The sequence below is a fragment of the Lepus europaeus genome, chromosome 20 (genome assembly GCF_033115175.1).
Source record: "Lepus europaeus isolate LE1 chromosome 20, mLepTim1.pri, whole genome shotgun sequence".
NCBI lineage: Eukaryota > Metazoa > Chordata > Mammalia > Lagomorpha > Leporidae > Lepus > Lepus europaeus.
Genome location: NC_084846.1, coordinates 47,775,382 through 47,783,011, shown reverse-complemented (window position 1 = coordinate 47,783,011; position 7,630 = coordinate 47,775,382). Strand labels below are relative to the sequence as shown.

General features: G+C 41.8%; 1 pseudogene; it reads left to right on the top strand.

Moving 5' to 3' along the window:
- The first annotated feature begins 2,797 nt into the window (after positions 1 to 2,797).
- LOC133749402 (cytochrome c oxidase subunit 4 isoform 1, mitochondrial-like) lies at positions 2,798 to 6,545 on the top strand (annotated as a pseudogene).
- The last annotated feature ends 1,085 nt before the right edge of the window (positions 6,546 to 7,630 follow it).

Below are 7,630 nucleotides of genomic sequence, written 5' to 3'. Positions count from 1 at the left end.
GTTTTTTGCTCTTTTACCTTGCTCATGTTTATTGCCCAGGATAGCCCTTAAATTTTAAATTTTCTTACCTTGAAAATGTTTTCAACTAGATAGACTTCTCTTATTAATTCATCTGTGTGGGTAGGCCATTTTTTTTAACTCTTAAACAATCTGATTTCAGAACCATTTGTGATCAGTTTCTTCATCACTATGCTTAAGTTTAAAAATGTATTATTTTTATGAAATAAGGAAAAATAATTGTATGAGTGGGTTTTTTACTATTGTTTAGAAAGAAGGATAAATCAGAAACTAATTAAAATACAGACTTTTAAAGGATTTATGGAAACTAGAAGATAGTAAGAATATGAACAAATTTTCTCTGAGTAAATATTTTAATGTAATTTGGTCTTTTAAACTATACCATAATTATTAAATGAAAAGTAAATAAAAATATGAAAATAAGTCTTACATTCAACCCAAATGGATACAATGAACCTTTCATCAAAGCATTCAGTGATAGGAATTAATTCAGTTAACCTGAACATATTCTTCTTTTAAAGCCAAAATGCTGACAGAGGGATGGATGGGTGGAAGGACAGATGGGAGATAGCAGGTAGGTAAAGAACTAAAGGGAATTAAAAAAAAAAAAAAAAAAAAAGAGTGGGGGCCGGCGCCGTGGCTCAACAGGCTAATCCTCCGCCTTGCGGTGCCGGCACACCGGGTTCTAGTCCCGGTCGGGGCACCGATTCTGTCCCGGTTGCCCCTCTTCCAGGCCAGCTCTCTGCTGTGGCCCGGGAGTGCAGTGGAGGATGGCCCAAGTGCTTGGGCCCTGCACCCCATGGGAGACCAGGAGAAGCACCTGGCTCCTGGCTTCGGATCAGCGCGGTGCGCCAGCCGCAGCATGCCAGCCGCGGCGGCCATTGGAGGGTGAACCAATGGCAAAGGAAGACCTTTCTCTCTGTCTCTCTCTCTCTCACTGTCCACTCTGCCTGTCAAAAATTAAAAAAAAAAAAAAAAAAAAGAGTGGGGGGGGGGGGAGAGAGAGACAGAGAGAGAGGTCTTCTGTCCGATGATTCACTCCCCAGATGGCCACAATGGCTGGAGCTGTGCCTATCCAAAGCCAGGAGCCAGGAGCTTCTTCTGGGTCTCCCACACAGGTGCTGGGGCCCAAGGACTTGGGCCATCTTCTACTGCTTTCCTAGGCCATAACAGAGAGCTGGATTGGAAGTGAAGCATCTGGGTTTCAAACTGACTCCCATGTGGGATGCTGGTGCTTTAGGCTAGGGCGTTCACCCACTGCGCCGCAGTGCCAGCCCTGGGAAATCTTAATGTTTGCTATTTTTAGTTATAAAATTGGTATAAAAATTTTGTGCATTTTAGGATACGCATAAATGCATTAGTGCCGATGGTTACATGGCCTTTACTTTTGGGAGAAGGAAGCTAGAGCTATGGATGAAGAAGGTGAGGAAGAGCCCTATGGTGTCATCATTGGGAGCATCTGTGACTCACTACACTTGCATTTATGTACCTATCTGTATCTTGATAGGGCTTGAGTGTGCTCCCCAAAGTCCATCTGTTGGAAACTTTGTCAGTGTGCAGTCATGCTGGGAGATGAGGCCTAAAAAGAGGTTATCAAATCACGAGGACGGTCCTCATGGAGGGATTAAGGTACTCATCCTGAGAGCGAGCTCCACCTCCTCGTTCACTCCCTCTGCCTTTCTACCTTCCACCATGGGGTGCCACAACACAGAGGCCCTTGCCATGCTGCAGCCACTTTCCTGGTCTTCCCAGGCTCCAGAAGTACTGACTTCTTTCCTAAGGGCACTATGCAAAGAAAGGAACCAAGCGGATTCCAAATCTGAGTGTTAGAAACTGTAAAATCAGCCTCAACTTCTTTTTTCCTAAAATAGGGAAGTGTTCAAACAGTATAGAAGCTAGTGCAAAATAACATCCAAAGTGGCCTATAGAGGGCTTACATTGGCAGCATTTGAGATGATCTCGCCATTTAAAGAATAATACACTAATAGACTTGAACACACTGAACTTGAGTAAGAGTATGTGTGAAAGTAGCCAAAGTTTAGGAGAATCATAGACTACAAGAACAGTTACACACAGTCTGTATTCTTTTTTCCTTTCTTGCCTCTATCAGTTCTAACTCCTCTTCTTGGACTTAGAGACTCTTGTACCCTTCGTAATTTTTTCAGAACAAAATATCACTTTCTAAAATGTTTGTAACATTATCAGTACTCCCAGAATTATTTAAAATTTCTGTGGCAAGGGGAGGTGCAGGTGGTGGAAGATTCAGACTTGAAGAATGAATATTCAAGTGTGATCTAAAATTATTTCCTTTGTCTTTACCTTTAAAGCTGTGCTAGCAGAGTTCATCCTGGATTCACCAGACAGTGTATTAGCCTGCTTCATGTTAACTGAGGTTTTAGTTTAGCCCATGTGCCACCATTTTTTGAAGAAAAAAAAAGATTTTTTTAAAGCATCCAATATCTTCTTAGGTCAGATGAAATATCAATTTATGGAATATACATGTGACTATAATTTTTCTTGCATTTTTATGTTTTCCCAAAGACTACACTTTTTTGGAATCATAGTTATCTTGCTACCTACCTAACAAGCTTGATTTCTTGAAGTAGGTGTTACAGCATGGCTACTACCTTTATATTCTCAAATAGAAATTTTCTTCCTAGTGCGCTTGGCAGTGAGAAGACCTTTGTCTCAGGGCACTCAGGAAGGCTTTTGCTTTAGATCCTAGATGAGTAAGAATCAATCTGGGTTGAAAGATCAGCAGTAGCAATAGTTTAAGACCATGTCGGTGCTGTAAGGATTTATTTTTACTAGTTCCTCACAAAAACCACTCAAGGAAAGAAAGAGAAGTTATTTGGTTTAAGTGGGTACTAGTGAATAATGAGGGTGTTTGATCCATGATCTGTGGTGCTTGTAATACAAAATACATAGATTTGAGGTCACAGGAAAGTTTAGGCATTTAACAGGCAGTACTAATATATTTTTATCATGTGCAGACAATAATTTTTAGTGATTGCCAAACTGAAATGGCATCCATCCAGTAAATGGCATTGTTATAGGGCTACTTAAAGCCAAAGGCCTGTTGTATTTTATTTTAAGCATGACAACCTTAAATGAAGCATTAATGGGTAAATCCCCTTTGCTCAAATTTGACCATGTTAACATAAATATGGTAATACATTTGAAATGCTTAGTGGCACAACTCTTTACTCACAGTCAATATTAAACATATGGTATCTATTGCTTAAATATAGCTCATAATTACTTGGTGTTTTTTATGTGTCTCATGCATTCTTATTTTCTTCAGGGTTTTCTTCCCATTATTTATCATCATATTCAGTTAATATCTGGAATGTCACCGAGGTTCAATAAAATATTTGTTGATTAATGCCATAAAAACTCTTAAGAATTGAAATTCACAAAATACCTATATTATAGAAATTCTGTATTAAAACATACAGCAAAGTAGTTCCAGGCCCTTTAAGGATTATTATCTAAAACACAACTTCATAATTTAGGACATGATGCCCATGTGATTGGGGTAATAACTGTGATGGGAATCATTTATTAAACACTGACTGTGTTCCAGGAGCTGCATTAAATTGTTTGGTTGGATATCTTGTTCAATATTGAACTTGGTATTGAAGGACCCCAAATCTGGGAATCCAACGCGCTCGGGTGGTTGCCCAAAGACCCAAAACTCCAGCCCAGTAGATGCAAAAAGCAAGAGGATATTTATTAATACGTTTGCGCAAAGGGCTCCCCAGCACCTCAGGCAGTCCAGAGAGCTAGAGAGCCTCTGAGCAGGGGTTACAGCAGTTTTTAAAGACAATAGCCACCTGATTAACATATGTATGTGGGGCGTTTGGTGATTAGCTATTTTGAAGGGCAAACTCTTGTTGCGATTTTAGCGAGGGAAGGGGTAAGTTTATACAATGGGCACAGAACCTTATTGCAACTCTTTTCCGGACTTCCGCAAGTGTTATCGCGTGAGACAGTTACACGGAGCAGTTTCCCAAGGTTATTCTGCAGGCGGGTGGAGACACAGTTATCTTAAGGAATGGCTACTGTCAGCAGCCAAACTTTTTAACCCTTGCTAAAATATTATTTTAATATTTACTTTTAGCAGAGGTCTTACAGTATCATAATGCAGATATTATCATTCCCATTTTATAGATGAGAAAACCAAGGTTTGGACAAATCACATCAATGGAAGAGTGCTGCTCTTACGTATATTTTCATTTGAAAGGCAGAAAGAGAGAGAGAGAGAGAGAAAGAGAGATATCAACCTTCCATCCACTGGTTCAGTACCCAAATGGCCACAATAGCCATGTCTGGGCCAGGCCAAAGCCAGGATCCAGGAATTTCTTCTGGGTCTCCCATATGGGTGCAGGGGCCCAAGTACTTGGGCCATTTTTCTTCCGCTGCTTTCCCAGGAGCATTATCAGGGAGCTGGACAGAAGTGGAGCAGCCGGGACTCGAACCAGCGCCCATTCGGGATGCCAGCACTGCAGGTGGAGATTTAGCCTTCTATGCCATAGTGCTAGCCCCTTGTTATAACTTCTGAACCTTAAATTAGACATATCTCCTATAGCTGTATTATCAGAAGTTTGCTAGACACTCTCAGATTTAATTCAAACTAAAGGAATTCCAGCTCCCACACCAATAAGTACGGACTTTTTTTTTTTTTTAATTTATTTTTTTTGACAGGCAGAGTGGACAGTGAGAGAGAGAGAGACAGAGAGAAAGGTCTTCCTTTGCCGTTGGTTCACCCTCCAATGGCCGCCGCGGTGCTTCTCCTGGTCTCCCGTGGGGTGCAGGGCCCAAGCACTTGGGCCATCCTCCACTGCACTCCCTGGCCACAGCAGAGAGCTGGCCTGGAAGAGGGGCAACCGGGACAGAATCGGTGCCCCGACCGGGACTAGAACCTGGTGTGCCGGCACCGCAAGGCAAAGGATTAGCCTGTTGAGCCCCGGCGCCGGCCCGGAGTTGGTTTTAAAAAGTCTCTTACAGGAAACAACCAAATTAGGAAAAGACCTTACTTACTTGAACAGTTTGGAAAGGTATGTGTAGATACTATTTGAAAAGACAGCTTCTGAGAAATAAGGCCATTTGTGTTTGACAAGCTGCTTCCACTGGTAAAATAAGAAACAGAAGACATCACAGATAAATGCTACATTGGCAAAATGTTTTAGAGATACTGTAATCACTGGTTTTCTGGGAGATTTGTGATACAGCCTTGGAAGATGCACTCACTGAATCATGTGGGAAACTAATTATGTTTAGATGAAATGGAAAAGCAAAATGGATACCTGAAAATTTTGCAGGATTAAGCAAAATTGAGTGTGACAATAGGGGAACGGATACAAAGATCAGTTATTACTTTGGAATTTTAAATGCCATTTCTGCTCACTTCAACAGAGGCAAGGCATCAGCAGTCGGACAGACCAATAAATGGGCACTAAAATCTAACAATAGGAGTGAGTGGCAGTATACAGCATGTGCATCTGCTTCTCAGAAAGTCTAATTCTGCTGCCCTTGGCAGTGATGGGAACTATTGTATAGAGGGTAAATCAGTGTCCCCTTCTGAAGAAATTGTATCAATTATATATATTTAGCATAGTCATGCCAGAATCATGAAATTTTGTTCTGGTCTGCTTATTATTCACCAACAATAGTTTCAAATTATCCATATCATCAATAAGGCTGTTTTTAATAGTAAATTGCAAAGAAAACTACACAGTCATTAGGCCAACTTTTATAGTACAATTTTTAGAAATTATATCTAGAGAGTATATGAAACATTAGATTTTGAAGCTTTCTTTTAGATTTAGCAGTTTTCGATGTTATAATATCATTATAAAGCTATTTCTGTATATGATTTGTATAAATGCCCTATGTGTCTCCTCAGAAAGCAGGTAGGAAAAAGTTTATGTGACTGAAAAACTTGCTACCTTAAGGATCAGGGGAAGCAGACTGTTGTCTGCTAGGGTGGTTAGCCTAATTGGCAAGTGGGCAGTTTTCACGCTGGTGTGTGTGTATGTGCACAGGGAAGTGTTGTGAAAAGTGATGACTATGCTCTTCTGAGTGATGTCAACCAGCATGCCTACCCCTTGCCCGGTCTGGACCATGTGAAGCACCTGTCCGCCAGCCAGAATGCCTTGAAAGAAGAGAAAGGATGAGAAAATAGAAGTCTATTTCATTAAGTTCAATGAGATCCTTGCTGAGATAACAAAGGCACGAATGAGTAGAAGATAGTTGTGGGCATGACCCTGTTCTTCATCAGTGTCACCGCCCTCATGCTGATCTGGGAAAAGCACTACGTGTATGACCCCATCATGCATACCTTTGACAAAGAGTGGTTGGCCGTGCAGACCAAGAGGATGCTTGACATCCAAAGTTTCTCTGCTAAGTGGGACCACAGCAAGAGTAAGTGAAAGAAGAGCTCACTGCTTGTGGATCTGAGCCTTAATGTGTTCTGCTGCCTCTTGCAGCTCTGCGTGTTTACTGGAAACCCATATGTCAGATAGCACCTATACCAATAAATGGCCACCTCTCCTGCAAGAAAAATTACCACAGTATGCAAATTCTGCACAAATCCTGTGCACATAATATGTATAAGTTATATTAGATAACATGATAGAAATGTCACTCGGAATGTCATTGGAATATTAGTCATTACCCTTTCTAAGGATTTTTTATTTTTTCTGATAGGCAGAGTTAGACAGTGAGAGAGATAGACAGAGAGAAAGGTCTTCCTTCCATTGGTTCTCCCCTCAAATGGCCGCCACGGCTGGCATGCTGCGCAGATCCGAAGCCAGGAGCCAGGTGCTTCCTCCTGGTCTCCCATGCGGGTGCAGGGCCCAAGCACTTGGGCCATCCTCCACTGCCTTCCTGGGCCACATCAGAGAGCTAGACTGGAAGAGGAGCAACCGGGACAGAATCCGGCACCCCGACTGGGACTAGAACCCAGGGCGTCAGCCCAGTATGATAGTATTTTAAAATCCTTAGGGCCGGTGCCGTGGCTCACTAGGCTAATCCTCCACCTGTGGCACCGGCGCCCTGGGTTCTAGTCCCGGTCGGGGCGCCCGATTCTGTCCTGGTTGCTCCTCTTCCAGTCTAGCTCTCTGCTGGTTCCCAGGAGTGCAGTGGAGGATGGCCCAAGTCCTTGGGCCCTGTGCCCACATGAGAGACCAGTAGAAGCACCTGGCTCCTGGCTTCAGATTGGCGCGGTGTGCCGGCCATAGTGGCCATTGGGGGGTGAACCAACGGAAAAAGGAAGACCTTTCTCTCTGTCTCTCTCACTGTCCACTCTGCTTGTCCAAACAAACAAACAAAATACTATTATACTGGTTGATACAACTAATGCCTTTATTTTCATTCTTTAATTAGAATGATGTATTAATATCACCTAATGATTAATCTGATACTAATGATGATCATAAAATATTTGTGTAGAAATTCATATTGCACTTGGCTGCCCTCAATTTATTTATAGATAAATAGGTATTATAGATAGATAAATGTGTGTATATACACACATACACCATGAACTATAAGGAATGTACAAAATATGCATGGTTGTGAAATTCAAACTAATTATTCTGTAACTCAG